Raw genomic sequence first — 23,896 nt, 5'->3', positions numbered from 1 at the left:
CTTCAGGTAGGCATTTCAGAATGAAATCTTATTTCTAAGGGAGCATGAATTTGGCTTAAATTCTTTGTGCCTTAATTTCCTAATATTTACATTTAGAACAATAACATTTTCTCACAGAATTGAGCTGAAAATTAAGTGACATAATTTTTATAAGAGTCTAAATCATGGCTATGGCATTTTATAGTTTCAATAAAATATGTTGTTGTTATTCCACATTAATAGGGCTTTCTCAGAGAATTAAGAGCTTGTCACTGAGGCAGGTTCATTGCTTGTTTTATTGTATGAGTATAAAGCCATAGACATATATAAGAGCTGAGCTGGGAAATTGCTAATGTGTAGAAGTACTATGATTTGCCTTGGTTCTGTAGGCAGCACAGAGCCACTGAATACTGAATATACTTCCCAGAATAAAAGCATAGTATTAGCCAGCTCATGCTGTATAACAAAATAACCTGTAAATTACTGGCTTAAAACAAACCCATGGGACTGGCTCAACACTGAGTAGTCTGGAAATCTTGACTTGGATAAGCTGATAAAGACTTTCAGTGTCACCTAAGCTCTTCATTATCTTGTGTTTGCTTCCTATTTGTACAGGCAGCCCTGCTACAGAGAACAGGCTGGTGCTGATTTGCAGCTCACGGCTCCTCTACCCAGTGATCTCATCCACTGGTAGACTACCCCAAGCTTGTCTCCCTAATAGAGGCAAAGGTCAGATAGAAAATAATGGCACACTAATTGAGGCCGCTATACCATTGGCACTCATATCAGGGGTTAGTGTGTAAGATCCTAATGGAGCTGTTGGTGGGAGAAGCAATGTGAGGAAGTTCTCCCAGGAAGTGTTGTGCAGTGTGTAAAGTGCCAGTCATCTAGGCCTTGCTTCCCTTTCCTGTCTGCTGATTTCTTTCTTGTAGATATTTCTGTGATTGTAGCTGGGCCCCTGAGACAATATGGCTGGGAAAATTCAGGCCCATTTTGTGGACAAAGAAAACGTGTTATTATTTATGATTGATTGAAAGGAGTCATAATGTACCAAGTCAGGAAAAAAGTTGTTGTTGAAACAAAAAAGGAATTTTAGTATATAAAATTGTAATATTCTCAACAACAACATGAGCAGAGCTCTTATAATATTATATCTACTTAAGAAAGCGGGGGGGGGGGGGGAGGGAATAATGAAATTTGTATTGTAATAGTTTTTTAATAAAAAAGAAAGACAAAGATTGATAGAATCCCAATAGATGAACTAAAGTTGATAGATAACATTGACAGGTGTCGTATTCTTTATAAAGTACAAAGTAATATTTAAGCCTTATATCCACCGCATGTCTGATGTAATTTATATAACTATTGATTTCTATATACCTACTCTTAATATAGGAAGTATTTTTTATCAAAGACCACTAACCTATGACAATAATGGATTGAAAATCTTATATTAATAGGACACTAATGGTTATTTTACATTTATATTGAACTGAGAAGCTAAAATTTAAATATTTAGGCAATCTGGTTTCATTCTACTGCTGGGATAAAGCACTCTGACCAAAGACAATTTGGAGAGGAAAAAGGTTTATCTGATTTACCCTTTCAGGTCGCAGTTCCTTACTGAGGGAAGCCAGGGCTGGAGACATGAAGGAACATGGCTCTTTGGCCCACTCTGTCTGGCTCATGGGTAGCTAACTTTCTTACACAGAAATGACACTGCTCACAGGTGCATGAGCCCATTTGCATCCGTTAAGATGATCAAGATAATCTCTCACAGGAAAGACCACAGACCAGCCTGATCGTGACAGCCACTCCACTGAGACCTTTTCTATTCAGGTGATTCTAGGATGCATCACGTTGACAGTTCTTGCTAAGAAGGACATTAGTGTTTCAATTGAGTCCAGATGCATAGCTGCAGCTGCATTAGGTTGTAACCAACATGCTCTCCAAAGGGTAACTGCAGTTGGGTTTTTCTGTGGAGTCATAAAAGCATTAGAGCTTTGAAACTGGTGCTTTTTGCTGTAAATGTGCCTGACTCTGACATCAGTTTAAGAAAAGCCAACCTGTTCCAACTAAGATGAAGTCACTTTGTTGTTGTGATTATTTTCAAGGCAGTGTTTTCTTGTGCACCCTTGGCTATCCCAGAACTCACTATGTAGACCAGGCTGGCCTTGAACTCACAGAGATCTACCTGCCTCTGCTTCTTAAGTGCTGGAATGAAAGGTGTGTACTACCACCACCAGCCAAAAAGTCACTTTTATCCCAACCTCTTTATATTCCCCTCTGGAACCAAAGTATGGGATTGAGATAGGCTGGTCTTATATTTTCCCAGGAAAGCAATCACTAGTATGACCATCAGTATATAGGGCACTTCAGCCTGGGGTCTGTGCCCTCCTTTTTTCAGTCTCATGACACCTTCGGGCTGGTTTTCAAAACTTGAGATGAGGTGATGTAGAATACCTTTCCTGAGTCCCTTGAATTGCTCATCTCATCTCTTTGAACAAATGATTACTCATGCGACAAATAGAAGACTAGCATGATTGGATTGTGGCTCTTAGAACTTTGCCTGTATTTTTCCAGAAGCCTGGTAGGAAGTATTTTTTTAATCACTAAAAATAATAAGTTAAATTTATCTTTAAAGCGAAAGAAAAACACAAAATTTAAATGTCTGGCTCCCCTTCCCCCTTGCATAACAATTGTTGAACTGTTTACGGAGTTGAATTAAACTATGTGTTCTTTTGGGCTGCCCAGAAGATGAGTCTAAGAAAAAAAAAAGTTAGGTTCATCCGGGAAGGGAGCAAAGATATACAGAGTTAGAGAGGGGAAGGGAAGGCTAAGACTGCCAACTCCTGGAGAAGACAGTAGCAACGGGAAAAGTATGCTTCAGTCTCTCCTACCTGAAGGGAGAGAGAGGGAGCTGAGATGCTCAACCTTCGGTCAGGGCTGCCTTTAGGAGATGGTGCCTATCTGCGTGTCCATCCAGCCTGCATGTCAGGGCAGGCTTCTGCCACCAGGCAAAGCGACACAAGTGATACCCATGGAAACAGAAAATACTGCAGAGATGGGAACTGTGATCTAAAGCATCTGGTGTGGACTTCTGTTCTCCAAGCCTTTGTCTTCCAGAAACTCTGTGGTCCAGGCTGGCCTGAGTTGGATGGCATTTCCCTTTGAATTAAAGCATTTCCACTGAATGGAAATGCTTCCTCATGAGTTTCAGGAGAGTAAGCTAGAACACTGGAAAGATTCTTGAGAGGCCCACCCTAGTAGTATAAAAAGGGATAAACAACTGCAAAGGGAAAGGTCTGGGGAGGCAGGGCAGTTGGGGAGAAGGGACTTGCACAGCGAGGAGCTATCCTGCAAGTTGGAGCTGCCAGCAAGCTGTGCAAAAGCTCCAGAGCTGTGTTTTCAGTTAGTTTGCAGCCACCTTTTGAGACTTTTGAGACTCAGTGATGTACCTGCAAGGAACCCCTCCTCCATATTCCTGTTAGTAACCACAATAAAAACCCGTTGGTTTTCAGGGTTGGTGCAGTCATTACTCTGGTCTGTTATGGGTTCCCTTTCCTGGGTAGTTAGAATTGGGTGTGCAGTGTCTTCCCAGAAAGGTCTATCATGCAATAGCCTGCAACCTGAACTCCTCCAAAGTGCAGGCCTGAGCTTGCAGGTATATGCTGCTGCCATGGCAGGCAGGCTCACATATGTGGGTCTCTTTACTAACTACTCATAGTCTTTAATGGACTATGAAACAAGTTGTGAAATAGATTTTATATGGGACTGGAGAGATGGCTCAGCAGGTAAGAGTATATAGTGCTTTGACAGAGGACCTGAGTTCTGGTCTCAGCACCCACATCTGGTGGCTTCAGCTCCAGGGCCTCTGACAGCCTCCTCTGCCCTCTAAGGACAGAATCCATACGGAGACATACACAAACAGACATATTAAAAATACCTAAACCAATCTTTGAAAATGTGGATCTTGTAATTTCTGGGGCTTAGAGAACATACATAGCTCAGTAGTCTTTCTTTTTCACCCCTGTGCTTCCGAGAAGTCTAGCCTAGAGAACCTCTCAGATAAAATAAAATTAAAAAAAAAAATAAAGAGCCCTTGGAAAGCTAGGATAGATATGTATTACTTAGCTCTTTGAGGACTTCTAGTACTATGGTTGCCATTTTCTGCATCAAGCTGTCTTCTGCCTTCTGCCTTCTGCTGGTGCCTTTCCTTCCTAAAGCAAATATTTTAAAACTCATTAAAAAAATCATTTGAATTTCAGCAGTGATAAGAGGGGGGAGAAGACTCCTGGGGTGGGGAAGCACAACAAAATGTTGCCAAACAGTCCGTTGGATGGCTATTTAAAGCCCGCAGTGGCCAACCAGAGTAGGGTAGCCATAGCAACAAAGCAGAATGTTATCCCTGAGTGTGAAGACCCACTAGAGGAGGACGGACAATGAGGAGGACAGAGGTCTCCAGCAAGGGGGCTTTCCCAGCGCAGTTCTGCCTCACGAGCTGGAAAGGAGCAGCTCTAGCTGAAGCTGCAAAGTCTCCTCAATGAACACAGGGTGTATCTATCTATAGCGCTGGCAACCTCCTTGGGGAACTGAAAAGGTGGCTTCCTTAGAGATAACCTAAATGGAAGCGTATTTTAAAAAAATCTTTAATCGGTTTCACATTATGAGGAATAAAATAAAACAACAACAACAACAGACAGAGGACCACATGGAAGCTGTGGGTGGGAGCTGTGGTTGTGCCTTTTCAAGCAGTTCTTCGACACTGCTACGCGCTCTGGTTGTGTGATATTCACTTGAAGCGACAAAGGCTGCATGGAGCCAGTTCAGTGCCTGCCTAGCCCCTTCTGTCGGTCTGGTGTACCACTGCCAGCGGGGGTGGGGGGTGGGGTGGGGGGTGGAAGCCGGTGCCCTTCTAGCTGCTCTTTGTAGAGATGCCTCTCCAGGAAATGCTTAGGAAGTCCTCATGAGATCCAATGACAGATCTTTGCCTCTCCCCTCAATTCCAGGACATAACCTGGTGCCCAGCAAGCATCCCTGTGATATCAGCCTCAGACAAGATCATAAGCGACTGTTTTTTTGTCTTGGTTTCCTCTGTTCTATTTTATCTCCCTCAGTTCGTTGAAGATTTCTTTTTAAGTGTTCTCAATCAGCAAAACGCTTGTAGGATGATTTTACCTTTAGGAGTGGCTCCTAGGTAATTCAATCTCAAACTGACATCTTGGGATTCATCCAGGGAACAAGACTGAGCCAACCTGGATTCCATCTGTGGTCCGTTACAGGGGAACTAGTGGTTTGCACTCTCTGGGAGAGTGTTCTACAATGGCTGAGTAGTTGGCTTGAGAGTGCATATGCGTTTTTTAAATGTATTTATTTATTCCCTTTACATCCCGATCACAGCCGCCTCCCTCTTCTTCTCCAGTCCCACTCTCCCTTCCCCATTTCCCCTCCCCTATTCCTCAGACAATGGGAGTCGCCTACCCACACACTTCTTCCCCTCTGGCCTGGCAAGGCAGTCAAGCCAGGGGAAAAGGGATAGAAAAAGCAGGCAACAGAATTCATATCGGAGATAGCCCTTTCTCCCTTACTAGTGGAGCCACATGAAGCCTGAGCTACCCATCAGCTACATCTATGTAGGGGGCCTAGGTCCTTAGTTGGTGCTTCATATTCCACAGGCCCCTGGCCCCGGTTAGTTGGCTCTGTTGGTCTTCTTGTGGAGCTTTTGTTACCTCTAGGTCCTTTTATCCTTCCTCCCCTCACTTTTCTACTAGACCCCCTATGCTTCGCTCAGTGTTCAGCTGTGAGTCTCAGGTCTGTTTGGATCCACGGCTGGATGGAGTCTCTCAGAGGACAGCTCTGCTAGGCTCCCGTCTGCAGGCATAGCAGAGTATCCTTAACAGTGTCGGGGGTTGGCTCTCTGCCATGGGGTGGGTCTTGGCTTGGCCCAGGCATTGGTTGAATTTTAACAGCTGAACCTGCACCTTTACTCAGCTGATCATCCCATTCTAGTCTATTTCCCTCTGTTTCTTACCTGCTTCTCCTGAGATTAAACCATCAATATATTACACCAACCAACTTGCCTTCAATGGTTGTTTTCTGATAACTCTGATCCTAAACATACCCTAATAATTGAGGAAGAACATGGTTATATATGCCTTGTAATTCTTATAATCTGTTCCAACTCACTCCAAGTGAGTTCTTTGGAAAAGATTTCTGGTAACAGAGAGCTCCTTGATACCATAATCTGAGCCATCTCATCTTTTGAACTAAGTGGCAGAGGCCAGCTCAGCTGTCTTTGAAGGGCTATCTCTACCACTCATCATGTGCTAGGATGTTGGGAATGAGTGAAAATAGAGCAAAGACTAAAGACTTTATGGTTGGGTGGGGCAGGATTAGCCCTCATCCTAAAACATTTCAGATTCTGTGCCTAAAAGAAGGAGTTTTTCATCCATCAGTTCTTCTGTCCCGTTAAATGCACTTCTCCACAAAGCTCTGACTCTTTGTGCTGAAAGAGAGCCTGTTTAGTTTCTTTTCTGGACTTGGGTCTCTGTCTTCCATGTCCTTACTCGATAGGGGCATCTTATCTGGAGCTGCTTACGAGGTTATCCCTTTGTCTCCTAACCCCTCAGAGGCAGTCATGGGCAACTAATAATGTTGGAATTACAAAGCCTGTACACTGGCCTCTAGCCGAAACCATACTGTGGAGAAATTTATTGTGTAGCTGCGGAGTCTGGAAGGAGCCAGGTTCCAGCTGAGACCACATTTCTGATCAGCTCTCTTCCAGCTCTCTCCTGCTTCCCTTACGCTAGTGCCAGTTTCTCCTGGGACCACTGCCTCGATGAATCCTTTGAACAGAGCTTTGAACAGAGGCTTTGTATGGACAGCCTTGTCATGCTCGCATCCAAGAAAGTGGAGGGGCCCACGGAGAAAGTGAAGCTGGAAAATGACCACCCTTGCTAATTTGGTCCACAGTTAACAATTGAAGGTTTTTGGTGCAGGAAGAATTGCATTTCATTCCATTTTCCAGTCACCCAAATATGTCTTCAATATGTAGAACAAAGGGAAAGGCTGTTAGTGCTTTCTTTTTCAAGAAGTTGGAGGATTGTTTTCATCTGTAGCTTTCATTTGCAGATGCATCCTTTAGTGTTTGAGTCAGGGGGTCCTAAAGTATTTGTTGAATGTAGTTGAACAAATATCTCTTTGGTAGATTTTTCTGGTTTTGAGCACACTTGGGATACAATAAAGATATTAAAATGGTAGGCTTAAGGGACAAAAAAGAAGATTAACCTACTTTTAGCTTTATTAACTTTGCTTCTGCAATCTTTCCAGTGAAGTGGGGCAAGTCTTAGTAAATGCTAATTTCCTTCCCTATTCTTCTGTATTCTGTTTGTTTTGTTCTTGAGGGCATAGAGAAGTTTACCATAAAGAAGTTACCTTAGTCTATTCAAATATTCATCAGACATCAGTTCAGATCTCTAATTTCTGGGCACTGCCCCTTACTGAGTTCTAAATGCCACATCATAAGCTGCTTTGGCATTTATTTAGATCAGCTGAGGTTTTAGTTTCTTGGGAGGACTGTGTAGCCCCAAGTTACCTAGTAGCCTCTGTGTGATGTGAGAAGCAGGGTAGAATATCAGAATCTCTGGACTCAAGAGGAGGTCACGTCTGGCAACAGTTTTTGCTAATATCTTTATTAGCAACACAGGTTACACATTTCTTGATAGGTGAGAGTAGAGTGAAAGAGAATTTGGAAGGGTTTTATGCTTAGAATGAGTGTCTGTTGACGTCCCCTGTACTGCCTGAGTTGCTGTCAAGGTTGGAACTTAGATATAGCTCAACATTTGAATGCCAAAGAACTCAGTAACGTTTTAACTCCGTTTCTGTTTTCATAAAACCATAAAATACCCTGTCTGTGTTTTAAGAGTGTGATGAGCAGTGGTAAGCACATTCATATTGGTGGGGCAGGAAGCTCAAGAGCTATTGTTTTGTGAATCTACCACATCGTCCCACACCCCTGCAGCTGTGTCATTTTACAGTCTCACCAGTACTATACACACCTCTGCATTTTGTGACATCTGTGTGATTTTCCTTATATCTTTCCTAATGAACATGAGATGATATCTTTGCTTTGCTGGGATTTGCATTTCTTGAATTGTTAGCTTTATTAAGTATAGATGCATATACGTATACTCAGAAGAGCCTGAAAATGCAAATAATCTAGATTTCCATCAATTGACCAATGGATAATGAAAACATGTATCATTAGCATAGTGTAATATTATTCTGCTATTAAAGACAACATGAAATTGGCAGGTATAAACGGATGCAACTGGAAACTATCATTCTGAGTAGCATAACTAAGATGCAGAAAGACGAACACTGCTTAGCAGATTAGCTCTTCAGATATGTGTGCTTCATTTAGAATATACATGGTGAAGGAATTAGTGAAGGGCCATGGAGACTGTGTGTGTGTGTGTGTGTGTGTGTGTGTGTGTGTGTGTGTGTGTGTGTGGCTTTTAAGTAAGTAGAAATGGGGAGTAATAGACAGGGTAAGTGGCATGGGGAATGGGAGAACTGGAGAATAGGAAGGACGGAATGGAATAACTAACACTAAATGCTTCTTTAAGATTTATTTAGGAAACCCATTACAATAAACCCAGTTTCTTAAAATATATACATCCACATTTTCAGTCAGCGTGCACTGTCTGCACACAGGGAAAGCTTTTACCAATCAGCTTGTCCATAGATTATCAGCGCTCTTTGTATCTGGCTTCGGGACTATAGCTTTCACATGCTGCTTGTGTCTGTTTGTAGCTGCTTCCAAATTCTGGCACCCAGGGTCTCAATGGTTGGAGTCCAACCAGACAGAATTCAGTCTTCCAGAATTCCCCAAGACAAGCGGGAAATATTAGCCCTTGTCCGATAGTTTTTTTGTGCCTCCTGAGAGAAGAGCCCTGATAAGACAAATTTATTCACAGTCCTCCTGTGGCCAGCTGAACGTGGGAAACGTGTCAAATTCTGTGCGTTTTCCTTTTCTTTGTTCTGGAATTTGATTGTGGTATTACAATGGCTGGTAGCTTTATGCCTAAATTCTGGAGTTCTCACATGTTTGAATACAAACACTCTTAATTTGACTGTCTCTGCTAATGTGTAGGTCTCATTTCTTGCAATATTTTTAGAAATCAAAGCAAATGAGGAAATTCATTTATGATGTTTCAAATGTTTGAATAAAGGCAGAATCACAAGGTTTATTGTAACTTTTTTTTCATTTGTTGCGGTGGTTACTGCTAAAGGAAAAAGTTACGTGTGGTTAGCTGAGACTCATGGGCCAAGAGACCTCTGACTACCTGGGGAGGCAACTGGAGTTGTGCTACATCTACCACCTTGAAAATGGGAGTCCTGGTGGGGTAGGATGAAAAAAAAAAGGTGAAGATAGAGAAGAATTTTATTTTGAGACAAGGTTTCTCTGTGTAGCCTTGCCTGGTCTGGACTTACTTTGTAGATCAGGCTGGCCTCGAATTCACAGTGATTCTCCTGCCTCTGCGTCCATGAGTGCTGGGATTAAAGGTATCTATCAGCAGGACTGGCTGAGAAGAACATTCTTATAGAAATCCCAAAGGGAAACTTGTTCTATCTTCCTTAACACGTTCAGTAGGTAGGTAACGATCAAGGGGACAAATAGGTGCAAAAATTTTGATTCAAAATGTGGGCTTGTTATAAAAAGTATGAGAAAGTGTTTTGTTTTTTTGGGGGGGGGGAGCAGGGTTGGTTGGGCTTTGCATTTTGTTACACAAAAGTGCAATTTAAATTATGAAACAACAAAAAAAAAGAGATTTATTTGTTCTACAAAAGCATCTTTTAAGAAACAGATGGTAACTAAAGATTTAAAGAGCAAAACTCTACATCTACGTTTGCTAAAACTGTGTCTTTAAATTATTTCTCCGTGAGCAGGTAAGGCTGCCTTTTCACACCAACTCCTGCAGCTGCTCATAGCCTCTCAGGTATCCCTTCTCTGGACCAGATACCCTTGCCCTGCTTAGCTTCATTCTTACTCAACCCTGCCCTCAGCATGAATTCACCTTAGCCACACCTCTTCTCCACCCCGCCCCCCACCTGAGCCTTTGTGCTAAAATCCTATTTTCTGTAAGAGTAGGAGAACACCAGCTGGTTTTATATTAGGACATTTCAGGCTTCATGGAAGTGGCTGTGACAGCTGAGTTGAGTAAGCAGCTAAAGGCCAGTTGTGTGAAGTCGCACTATCAATTTTATTTCTGCAAATGCTCATACTGTCAGTCATTTAAAGAACATTTGTTGATTGAGATAAAATAGTAAGCTAGTTTGAGTTTCCCCTTCTACCATGGGAATTTGGTGAATATATGCCACCAATGTCTTTATTTGCTTATTTAATTTTATTATTTTTAAACGAGGTTTTACTACGTAGCTCAGGTTGACACCAAGCTCAAGATTCTCCTGCCTTTGCCCTGCTGGTGCTGCAGCCCTAGATGTCTATTACTATCCTAGTTGTGTTGCTCCATCCCCAGTGCTTTTGCTCTAAACAGCCAGAGGAAAGTGAGCCATGGGTATTTGTGAAGAATCATGCATAGTTTTTTTTTTTTAATAAGAACAGAGTAAGTGAACTTGACAATTCTACCTCTAGTTAAAAAAAGTTCTTAAAAACATTTCATGAAGGTATTGACTCCTGACTTCATTCCACATGTATTAAGCATGAGATGCATGGCAAGCATTGCTCTAGGCACCTGACTGGCAAAGGTAACAGAACAGACCAGACTCGTTTCTTCTCAGAGTTTAGATTCTAGGGTGAGCGAAGAGATACACAAAGAAAGTAGCCGTGGTTGATAAGTCTGTTTTATTGTATACTAGAAGATGAAAAGTGCTGAGAAAATAAAAATAGGTGATGACAAGAGATATCAGAATTAGGGAAGGTAGGGTGGGGAGTCACACTGGAAACACAGTGCTTTGCAGAACAGGTTTTGAAGAACTTTGTCTCTGCTACCTACTCGCTTAGTCAACACTGTTTTTCGTTATTGTTGTTGCTGTTGTTATTTAAAGTTCCACTGAATAAATATTTTAAGTTTGGAGGTTTGAGTGCAACTTCTTTACAGCTGTCCTTCTATGGTTTGGTTGATTTTACATAACAATTTAAAATATGAAAAAGCTTTGCTACCTTGTGAGCTATATGAGCACTGAGAACAGAATGGATTTTGCGATTTGGAAGTAGTTTGCCAGGCTCTACCCTGAAGCATATAAAACCGAGACATTTACCTTCAGGGCATATATGTGCATAGCAGGGATGTACAGTATCCTGGGAACTCTCTCTGTTTCCTTCCTTTTTTCCCCCCTTCCCAAGAAGATGAACCAGAATGCAAATAATATTGATATGTGTCATAGGAGTACATTTTAATCAGCCCTCATACATTTATAGTAATAATGATGACTTAATTATAGATGGCTTGTTTCTCTGTATAGAGTGCTAGGAAACAGCGTGGAGTCCCATAGTACTTCCTACCCAGCAGTCAGCACAGGACTTAGTGTTAGTCCTTGATAATAAAGCCTGAACTCTGCCACAGAGCTTTTCCTTCCTGGTATTTCATCACTGGCTCACGGGTTACAGGAGCTTTCACAAAGATCCAGAACGACAAAGACTCCCCACACCCTTTCTCTCTTTTCCAGTCTCTCTTTATTCCCGAGTGTCTTTGCTCTAGAGAAGGGAAAAAAGTATCTGAAATCGATAAGGAGCTAGTGGTTACAATAAATATATGAAAACCGAGATTCTCAAATTTTATATATTTTTTTAACTTGGCCATGTGATATTCATCATGCTATTGAACATTAGCTTTGGAAATCCCGCCCATACATTCTAAGCATTTGATGTGCTTGTTAGCAGCATTTCTATTGATCAGAGCTGGAAACAAGTGGTTGGTTTTGCATAGACAATTATGGGAACAAAGCCCCATCGCTGAGCCTGCGTGGGAACCTCATTGCTGCCCCCTCATTATAAGCACATGAATATCTGCTTCGATTTGTAAATATTCACAACATATGATGCACTGGGACAGTTTGGTGACAATTACTAGCATGGCACCTGTCACATTTTAGGCATTTAAAGTGATTTTTAAATCTTTTGTGTCTGAGGTTACCAACGTGGTCCACCTGGCTTGTTTCCATGGTTGCCTCCTGAGTCAGTCTTTGGAGGAAGTCCTACCTGACTGGTCACCTGTGTAGGCATGTGAAAGGTTTTGCTTTGCTTCTGAGATGTCTTCCAGATGTAAGGCAGGAGTTGGAGACATGGGTGATGCCTAAGTCTTTCAAGAATTTTTGCCCAATTATATACTTCCCATGAAACCATATTCATTTCTGCTTTGAGCTTACTCTAAAGTCACCCTGCCTTGTTTCCTCCTTTGGCCCAACCACGTTCTTCTCTAAGACAATCAAGTGTATTGTTGTGTCATCTTTCTCTGGTCACGTGTCACTTTCATTGTAAGCCTTTGCCTTATGGTCATTCTTAAATACACTGCTTTCTCTGTAGCCCATTACCTTGGGGGTTGGAGACTTGCTTTTTGGTACTCTGACTATCATATAAGCATCATGGAGTAGGGAACTCATGCCTCCCCTGTGTTCACTGACTGATCCAGGACAGGGCCACAGACAATGGAAGATTTATCGAGTCATAATGAGATAAAACACAGCAGAGATGCACCATAGTTACACAGGATGTCCTTACATACACATGTCACCTCAATACATCCCAGAGGAAGACTTCAGTGGTACCCAAAGTTCACTGATGAAAACTGCGGCAAACACAGGAAACTTCTGGAAAAAATGCAGTTCAGTGTGCTCAAGTTTGCAGGGCAGTTTTATTTGCTCATATCAGTAGGAAATCTTGCTTAGCTGGCAATTGATTTTCCTAACAATGATGATTAACCCAAGATATAAAAATACCCTCTGAATCATCGAAGAAAATTAGATCCTGTTTAATAGAGAACCTGTGAGCCCCCATTAGATGCATCTGTTAATTATTTAAAAATCTATGATTCGCTATTAATCAGGCAGCATGAGTAACTGGAGTTTATTTCCTAGTCTAGCAGGGTAATACTGGGTCTACTGTGATGTGATCACTCCAAGACAGAGTGTCTGCAAAAAATGTCTGAGAGGAGGCAATAAGCAAATACAGTTTAACACTTCCTAGTTTGGTATGAAATCCAATTGTACAGAAAATTGAAACAGAAAAAATAATTAAAATAAGAACAGTTAGACTAGTCTTCCGTTGCCTCCCTCCCCCATAGGATGCCAGGTGGCAGACTTTCCTTGACTTACTGTCCAACGATACCCCATACCTGGCCTTAGACCATCCTGGGGTGAATTAACAGAGACAACTCTCTGAAGCTCCTCACCTGCGAAGAGTGGGGTTTGGAGGGAGAGAACAACCAGATTGGCGTTGCCCCAGGCTGTTGAGAAATAACACAATGAGACAGCTAGCTCACTGGGTGGTAAGCCAATCATTATCTTTCTAGTTCAAAGTCCTAAAAATTAGAATACAGAAGCTGTGCTGTGAGAGATGGGCCAGCTGGGGATACACAAACAGCAGGTATCTTGGTTCAAACGGCCATGGTAATCTGCTCATGTTTTTTTATTATTATTTTTAATATCCCATGATTGCAACATATGCCTCATAAGTCTTCAGAAATGATGCGAGGTGGTTTGTCACTGTATGTGCAAAGAATTCTGAACAACTACAGACCACTGCGGCCAGCTTTATAAGTGGAGTGAAGGGAACATTTGAGATGTAATAATGAGTTTTAGGCCCAATTCGCTCAGGGTGGAGGAAGTTAATAACCACGGGGAAGGATGTATTAGTGAAAGAAGCCACTTTTAATCAGAACAGTAGCAGAGGCTTCTGTTGGGAACATGTAGCTCAGGAGAGGCGGCGCAGGGGCAGAGGAGAGAAAATAGAGCACCCACCTGCCCTCCTTGCACTAGGAACTTCAAATACATTTTGTTTTCATGCACATCCTTTGTTTTCTTGCTAGCAATTGAGGATGTGGGATTTCTTCCATCTTAACAAGAAGTAAAAAGCTGAAAACTGAAAACCAGCAGCTCTTCTTGGATCTTGAGATCACAGGGCAAACCACTGCCTTACAAACCAAAGGCGGAGGGGGGTGGGGTGGGGATGCAGAGGCTCTCAGTTCCTAGGAGCAGAGAACTCGAAGGCAGCCCCAGCGAGGGTCCAAATGCTGTAAGTGATGAACTGCTAGAGGCCTAATGTAGATAAACTTGAAAGACAAGAACTCCAGGGTAGTCAGTCCAGGGCATGAGGAGGGCATATGGCTGTGAATTTTGTCTTCAGGTGTTCTCACAATGAAGATCAGAGAAATCCAAGTTGGGAGGGGTTGCGGAGGCTGGGGTGAATCTGGAAAGAGTTAGGGTGTGGAGTGCAGGGAATTTGATCAAAACTTGTTATATGAAATTCTCCAATAATTAATAAAATATTATATACAAAAGAAAGATCAGAGAAAATACCCATGCTTCCAGCAGGCATAAAAGGAGGACTGTAGGTGTTTTTTCAGTATGCCAGAACATGCTGTTCATAATGAACCATGACCTTAAACTAGCCCATCAGAGTCCCTATAGGGTACACATGTATTTGGAGAGCACTGGGTATAGATGAAACTGAGATGATGGTGGGAGAGCAGATCCTGGTAGGTCACTTGCCTGATATTAAAACTTATTTTTTTCTAGTCTTCTATCTCAGTTTTCTCCTCTTACTCCTTTGGACTTTCTTTTCTGTAGGAGGGTCCCCAGGTACATAAAATACATGGCAGCTATTTCTTTAATAAGTTTCAGAGAGAAGTGTTCTGATAGGCACTACCTTAACTAGTTGTGTAGAGACTTATAATTTATGTGGAAGTGGGAGTTTGGTTTGACAAGGAACTACACAGCTAAAAATAAGCCCTAGAAAGAGAGTAGCATAGCCAATGGACCCCTTGTTTGCCAGGTAGGAGATCCAGCCTAACTGCAGCCAATAGAGCTAGTGATGGAACTGCCCAACATAGCAGCCCCTTGCCTCACGTGGTTAGGGAGCATTTGAAATATGGCCACCTCAACACAGAACGTGAAACGTTATTTTTATTTGAGATTTTATTTATTTATTTATTTATTTATTTATTTATTTATTTATTGTATGAGTGCTCTATCTGCATGTGTACCTGCATTTCAGAAGAGGGCGTCAGATTCCAGTATAGGTGGTTGTGAGCCACCATATGGTTGCTGGGAATTGAATGTTAGACCTATGGAAGAGCAGATAGCGCTCTTATCTGCTGAACAATCTCTCCAGCCCCTGAAACACTATTTTTTTGTGTTATATGAATCTAGCCATGGAAGGGTCCTGACTACTATATTGGGAGCATGATCATAGTCTAAGCCCTATTAGGGTATATGTTCTGAACTTGGGATGGTTATAAAGAGCATATTTAACAGTTATTTCTTTTTAATTTTCCCACTTCTCTCTATTATTGAAATACAAGAGTTATATTCTATGTGGTTTCTTGAGAAAAGGAACAAAGGGATCCAATGAACTTCCTCCTCCAACAATTATCCTCAGGGAAACCTTTCTAATGAAGGAAAGATTGAAAAGGAAACTGAGAAGTAGGCACACATAAGCAGTTCAGCTCCAGTGTTGTTCCCTACCCATCATTCTTTGAATGGTTTTTTTCCAGTGGATATAGCCTAATTCTTGGATTTACTGAGACTGTGGGGGTCAAGGAAAGGAAGCATAGCCTCTTTAAAGGGATTCAACATGCTGTTTTGCTGTGCAGCCTGCTTAAGTCAATGGCACCTGAAAAATAGCAGATGCAGCTAAATCACTTTGAACTTTGCGTAGTCTCTCAAGAGCAGCAGAGGGAACTCACATGGAAGAGCCTCTCCCTGTACCAGATGGGAGGGCTACATCCTTGTCTTTAAGTTACAGCAGTTGAGATGGGAGAAAGCTAAAGAGATTTTCTTAAAAGGAACCCTTGTTCTTCAAGCCCCGCCCCCACCAGCAGTCACATGCTCCTAGCTCGCCTTTTCTCCAGTTTGGTGTAGTATAACCTCTACCTTCTCCTGGGGGCCTTTGTTTCTCTAAGTGGGTCCCCATGTTGTATAAAACATACATGATACATTACTCTGATTGACTATGCTAGTCCAGTTGAATTTCCGGATCCAGCTGGGACTCTCATTGTCAGGAACTATTTTTTGTTTGTTTGTCTTGTTTTGTTTATTTGTTTTTTACCTGTATGCAGTTTTAGACTTCAAAGTATCATTTTGAAATTAAAAAAAAAAAAGTCTACTTAGAAAGCAGCTAAATCCATGCTGATTGAATATCTATCTAATGGTACTGGCACAAGACCTCCTCCCCAGAGATTCTTGATCTGAAGATTTCCCTGAAAGCCAACACACAGATGTGGCCCTGAGCTTGTGGCCATGTCTTGTTCAGCTTGTAACTCCAGGGAGCATGTTTTCCTAGCAATAGCTGTGTTAGTGGGGAAGGCACCTAGTGGATGGTGGGATTTTGTCCTGCTGAGACCTGAGAGACTATGATAACCTTAAAATTGTCCCCAACAGCAGGGCAATGAGCATTATTCTCTTTCCTACATGACGTCTCTCCTTTTCTATCCTTCAAATCAAAACATTCAAAGTATCTTAAGAGAGAAGTTGACACACCGGGACCTGCAGAAAGGCAAGTTCCTCTCTACAAAGAAAAACCTTGATTGACTTGTTCCTGTCCAATACATAGGGATTTACTGAACATAACCCCTGAGCACTTGAGACACAACTATTTTCCATTGATTTTTGTGTCAAAAATAAGTATACACTGAATAAATACAATACTTTGTTTCATGCTGATTTCATATGAAAACATTGATATTTGGGATATATTAGATAACATGTGTGTGTGTGTGTGTGTGTGTGTGTGTGTGTGTGTGTGTGTGTGTGTGTGTAGCTTTCTTTGACTTTTAAAATATAGCCATTGTATACTTTAACACTGAGTATATGGCTATATAACATTTCTAATGACAGTACCAGAGCTAAGCAAATCATGGCAGCTTCCTCTCTATTGGCTAGTATTTGTTTTCAGGGTAGTGGTATAACCTTGTTGTAGTGAATAAGATGGATAAAGCCCTGGAGTTCATGTTAAAAACAAATAATCTTGGTTTGTCTGCCTTTTCCCCTTTTATTTCCTTTTATCCTCCTTTTTAGAATACAGATGAGATGTCTGGTAGCATGGCAGCCACACTGTTGCTATACAACAATGAGTAACTACATTTAAAGAGTCAATGTACATAATCTGCTGTGAAGGCCATTTTTTTTATTTTTGCTTTTTTGCACTGTATGTATGTGTGGTATGGATGGTTTCATGTATGCTCACAAATGTATGGTAAAGTGTGTCTGTGTGGATGCATGTTTAGGCCAGAGGTTGACATAAGGCATCTTCTTTGGCCATTCTCCATGAATGCACAAAGTCTTTTGCTTGAGCTCAGGGCTTACTGATTTAGCCAGTCTAGCTAACCCCTTGCTCCAACTATCTACTGTCCCTGATTTCCCAGTGCAAGGCTTATAGACAAGCATCCATACATCTGGCTTTTACATGGGTGTTGGAAATCTACACTCTATTCTTCACAGTGGCTTGGAAAATGCTTTATCCACTGAGCCATAGCCCCAGCCCCTCCGACATGGGTTTTTTAATGATGCTGTAGAGTGCTTGCAGTCACATGGAACTCTATTTATCTTGAAGCTTTGTCCAAAATTCTTTCTTTATGAAACTCAAGGTTTTGGTTAGGTACAAATAAACGCACCGTGAACGGTGCTTTCAGAGGCACTCTTGCCTCTCATATCAATCACCACAATTGGGGGTCAATGATCCCCCGGAATGTCAACTTGAAATAATTTTGAAGAAGTAATAACTTTTATAAGTGCTATTCCTAGTCCACTAGAGAGGCAGTAAAATTCCCCTGTGAATAATTAGTTCTTGAATTTGTATTTATCCAACATGTAAAATAATGCCAGATATGGCCCATCCTTCAATGACAACATTGTAGGTGCTATTGATATCTTCCATCCAGATCTGCTCTCTAAGAGTGTCTTACTTAAACAATAGCTGCTAGGAGATGGAATTATTAACTACCTACGCTACCTACCTCTCTCTTCCAACACGTTCCTTCTGCCCATGACAGACAGCACCCTGACCACAAAATACTTAGAGGTTTTATTACCTGTTCTTGGATTAGTTTATGCCCTGCTATTGGGAGCTGCCCCCAGCAAAAGGTAGACAAAAAAAAAAAAAAAAAAAAAAGGGAAAATCTCAGTACTATTTCTCCAGATTGGCCAATACATACCCTGATATCCATTGTGGGATCATCTTGGCTAGCCCCAAGTTAAGCCCAATCATTCCTTGGCTTTGTGTTTATTTTCTTTTGAGACAGCTTTTCCAAGAAGCCACCTTGACCAAAACACCCTCCTCAGGCTTCATGTCTGACCAAGCTGATAAATGCAACACTCCCTAGTGACAGCTATGATGGGTCCAGTATTTTAATTCACTGAGAAACTGTCTAAGTATAATTAGTCTTATTGGTGGTTTTTAGCAGTATCTCTGAACATGTACCAAGCTTTAACCTCTATTTGTGTTTTGACTAAATTCATAAGGCTAATATTTACAGTAGGAGGGAGCTTATCCCACTGTGTGATGCTCCATCGGATGGTATGAGAAATCCAGCATAATGTCATGTTGCTTTGTAAATCCCCCTTCACTTAAACCTTCAAGCCACTTAGAAATAGCATGCTCAAACTAAGTAAAATAGCTTTTCCTTAAGATTAATTTTACTGCTACATCAATGAATAGAATCAAGGCACCACAGATGGAGAAGTGGTTTGGGATTGTCATAAAATTGATTTCAGGCTCAACAGGGGCATGAACTTGCTGAGAAAGTTCTCTGCAATTTCAGCCAGGTGCCCAAAGGAAATTAATATGTAGATATCAGAAATATAACTAGGCTTCTAATAGTAAGTCAGCCATGGAACTCTGGTGACAGGGTGACTGATGAAGAGATTCTAATTAGGCAAAGGGAAGAAGAGGGATTGAACGCACTCCCCAAAGAATCTGGCTGGAAGGGATTCCATTCTTTTCCTTGGGTTTGTACTCAAGGTTGGCTTTACTCATTTGGTCCAGGGAGGTGAAAAAGGACTGGGTAGAGGTGTGTCTTATGTGACATTTTCTGTATTCTCTTTTCTTCACATGGCATGAATTCATATGGAGCTAAAACACAAATGGAGACTATTGATCACAGTTTTAGATTTATTAGAAAAATTGCCGATCTGGAGTAAGGGGCATTGCTGTTTGTTACTCCTGTCATCAGTTTTCTTTGAGTGGAGTGAGTCTGTGTGTGAGATGGTTACCACACAGGGTATATTTCCTAAATCTTACACTGATTTGTCTCAGCTCCATATCTTTCTAGGAATTTTAATCCTTTCAGCGAATATTTCAAAGTGTTCATTGTATCTAAGGTCTGTGCTATACTCAGGGAATAATGTAGGCCCTGACAAGGAACAAAATGTACAAATAGAACTTCCTATGCAAATGGAGAGAAATGGACTTTAAAAGACATTGATGTGAATTTCCATGACGGTTGTTTAAAAGGAAAAAAGAAACCATCCTTAACTACAGTGATCCTTAGAGGGAAAGGTGGTAGGAACATCAAGTTAATATTTGTTATATTCCTGAGTAACACTACATGTTACAGAGCGAAAAGCAATGTCTCTATGTGTTAAAGCCACTAGTCTAGTACATTTAGACACTGAAAACTTTTCCTAAGGACTCTGAATATCCAAGAGACATTTTATAGAAGCACCTGAGGGTTTCAAAAAACAATGCACTAAATGGAAAATGTCCTTCAACAGCCTCTAGAGACAAAGCCCCAAAGATATATGATGGTATCTGTTTATTAAAAGAACACTGTTCAAAGTGAAGAATCTCATTTTAAGAGGTCAAGACTGTCAGGGTCATGGTTTTAAAAATCATCAAAAACACAAAGGGAGAAAGACAGAAAATCTTAATCACATTTGTTTTCTGGGTCTTTGAGAAATAAAAGAGAAAAGGAAAGATGCAAAGGAGAGAGAAATACAAAGATAAAAGAGTGAGAAAGAAAGAAAAAAGAAAGAAAGAAAGAAAGAAAGAGAGATTTCTCAATGAACTTAGCACAGGCCGTATGTTGTTATGTGTTTGACTGTATTTTCAAATAGAAATGTGGAAACTTCCACCAGCTTCAAGGTAAAAGCAAGGTGGGTATTCAAGAAAGTAAAAAACACATCAAATGCCAGAATGTTTTCTTTCACTCATCTGCTTGAAATTGATAGCAGACTTCAAGAATTTGGTTTTGTTTGTAGATGAACTGTATTTTAAAGCATAAAAAAGGAACAGGGGATAATCTAAGCATGCTTTGTTTGCCAACTCTTTACTTATGTGTCAACTCTGTATCTGCTGTGCTCAAAACAATGTGAGGAGCATCAAGAATACCAGATATAAGATTTGATAGTTATAAAACTGAAATCTAGTTAAACAGAGAAACAACCAAATATCCCTTACTGAGGCTGGCAAGAGCTAGTGCCCTGTCAATCTCTCTACATGCTCTTATGCAGTCAGAGGTACTTCAATACAGTACCGTTGAATAAAGAGGAGCCCGCTGAAGTTAAATAATTTGTCCAAGTTCTCCCCTGCTGAGGCTTGGCTGCTGACTACCGCAGTATCTCTGCCTCATCAATAAAAAAAAGAAAGAAGTTAATAAAAAGTGTTGAGAAGAAGAATGCATTCTCAAGACTTTTCAAGCAATAGGAATGTTTGAGATAAATCCTGAAGGATAAATGGATGAAATAATGTCAGGCATGCAGAATAAGAACAGCAGCACACTGAAATCACAATTACCTGGTCCTGGGACACGAAGTATGTTGGGACAAGCAAAGAGAGAACCAAAAAGTAAGCAAACATGATTCAGAGTGGTCTGATGGGTCTTGATAAGGCATTAAGATTAATAGAAAGCACAGCTGCACAGCCCAGGTTCAACAGAAGCAGATCCTGAGACAAGGTTCCAGAGGAAAATGCTTCCAGGAAAAAAAAAACAGTGGGGAAAGAGGAACAAATGAGGGCAGACAAGGTACATTTTCAGAAAAACTCCTGGTCTTGGTCCCTTCCCAAGGGGAAACTCTGGAGCTTAAGCTGAATCTTTTTTGCATTTTTGCACAAAGACAGACCTTCTGGAGTTCCTACTCACACCCCTGTGATCCTAGAGCTGCTTGCTACCTTGGGGAACTGGAAATTTCCAGAAATTTCTAGTTCTCTGTGACTATGGAAGAGTAACTCTAGTCCAGTGCAGAGCCCAATGGATGTCAGAAACTGATCTGGTGGATGGTACACAGCACATAGACTGAGGTCAATATTAATGTCTACAGCTCACTATACCACTGTTGTCATTAGAAATGGGCCATTCAGACATTGAAATGTTTGAGCTGAAAAATATTTAAGACTTTTATAAGGAGATGACAGCACCACAAACAGAGATGAAAGATGAATAGAATCACAGAATACTAGGATGAAATCAGTACAACTAGAAATTACCTGAAGTGGTGACTATACACATTTATACATGTCAATGCAAGCAGCATGACCAATCCAGAATCTCCCTTCATGACTCCAGATAGACTCTACTTCCTATTCTTTCAGTTCTCACCCCACACTTTCAATGTAAGAGTGGGGTAAGTGAAATATTCTACTATAACCCCAAGTTGAAAAAGAATGGTTCTTAGTCACTGAGATTTTAGTTTTATTGTTTATCTGAGTACGTCTTCTTTGAAGTAAACTGCATGTAGGTAACCAGATCCAGGGATGGGAGTAGAGGTAGTCACTATTGCAAGGCCAGCTGCATAAAGATATGTAAACGACTACCTGTGCTTTAATTTTCCACATGGTGTCCGGAATAGGCAAAATCCAAAGGAAATAGAGAACGGTAGACTAACAAGTGGAAATGTCCCGGCTCACAGGAGAAGTGTGCGGTCAATTCTCTTCCCTGCTCCACCCATCCACCCACAAGGAAGGACAAGAACAGGAACGGAATCTGTAGGAATTTGGCGTGACTTAAATGATTATTTGCTCCAGCATTCTGTCCTAAAAAAATACATAAAGTTATTACTCAAACCTCATCAAGTGCTTTTGAAACTTTTAATTTTTAATGGCAAAATTGATAAATCATAGTTTTGTTATATTTAAGGAGTAAAATGTGATGCTACTGTTTCAGAAGATAAAATTTACTCCATACGCAGCAACATGAATTGGAGACCAACAGGGACATTCTCACTCAGACTGCCACATCCCACTTCCTGGCTCCATTAGCTTGTGACCACATCATAATACAAAATGTATCCAGTCCAAATTCAAAAGTTCCCAGTATTTCAGTCTCTACACAGTTTGAAGATCCAAAATCTAAAATCTCTTCTGAGTCTCAGGACAATGTCTTACTTGTGACCCTCTGTAAAATAAAAAAGGAAGTTACACACTTCTAACATACCATGACACAGAATATACAATATCATTTCAAACTGGAGGAGTAGGGCACAGTGCAGAAGCACTGGACCAAAGACATCCCTGTCAAATGTTAAAGAGCTTAGATGGCTTCACCTCTCCATCTCTGCTGCCTGCAATGCCCATCTCTTGCTTTGGCTCCATCAACTCCTTTTTATGTGGTAATCCTTGGCAGATAATTCATGGCTCTGTTATCTCTGTCTTGGAGTCTCCACTGCAAACAAGTTTCAGTTTCATAGCTTCATAAAGTGACCACTTAGGGCCCCCCCTGCACTCTTTCAGGGACTTTAAAAAGGGATGCCCTGCCACGCGCTGTGTAACTTCATTGGGCCTCTGGAATGGTGGACAAATCCACTACTCCCTCCCTGTTGTATTTCTGCATACTTCTAAAGCCAGGACTATGTGGATGATACTGTCAAGCTTGTCTGACAACTTGTCATGACAATAGCAAAAGGTTTTTATTCAATTGCTTTCTAGGAGCAGAAAAAGGCTCTTTAAGAAGGAGACTTTGCTAGGTGGGATCGTGCTCCAAGGGCACCATTCTGTCTCCCCCAGAGCAGAGCAGAAACGGCACTTCTTTATGACACTTACCTTATTATATCTTCAGCACAAGCCTTGGCTACACCACTACATTTTGTGGTGTTATCTTTCCCTTTAACCTACTCATTTGTATTTTTTCTGCTCCACTCCCTCTTTTTTCTTTGTATACCTGCATAAGGGTTATTAATAATAACCACACCAACTCTCAGGTTAAATTATTATGCTGCCTTGAAATTGTCCCACCAAAGAAAAAAAATAGCCCATTATTATTTAATTGAGCTGCAGGCAAGTTCTTAGGAAAAGATCAGAAGGCAGCCAGATGCTTTGGCAAAGCATCACAGAAATGGCCTCTACTGAGATGTTAATATTGTTCCTCCCTGAAACCTCTTGAGCTGAGCCCTCTCCAGGAACATTGCTATCAGTCTATTGTCTTGCAGGATTCTACCATAATTTCCCTTTAGGGTTTGCTTATAACAATAAGCTCTGCTCTTGTACTCCAAAGTTTCCAAACTTCTAAATTCTAAACAACAACAACAAAACCTAACACAGTCACTTTGTTCAAAGCAACAGCACTCTAAGGTACTAGTTATTTTCTGTTGTTTTTATAAAATGCCATGACCAAGGCAACTTAAAGAAGAAAGATTTGATTTTGGTTCCTGTTTCCAGAGTGATAAGATCGAGCCTAGCAGGGAGGCATGGCAGCAAACATCTGGCACAGTGGCAGGAGCAAGAAGCTGAGAGTTCACATCTTCAGCC

This window comes from Acomys minous, assembly GCF_964271855.1.
Source record: "Acomys minous genome assembly, chromosome: 3".
Taxonomy (NCBI): Eukaryota; Metazoa; Chordata; class Mammalia; order Rodentia; family Muridae; genus Acomys; species Acomys minous.
This window is presented reverse-complemented; position numbering follows the sequence as displayed.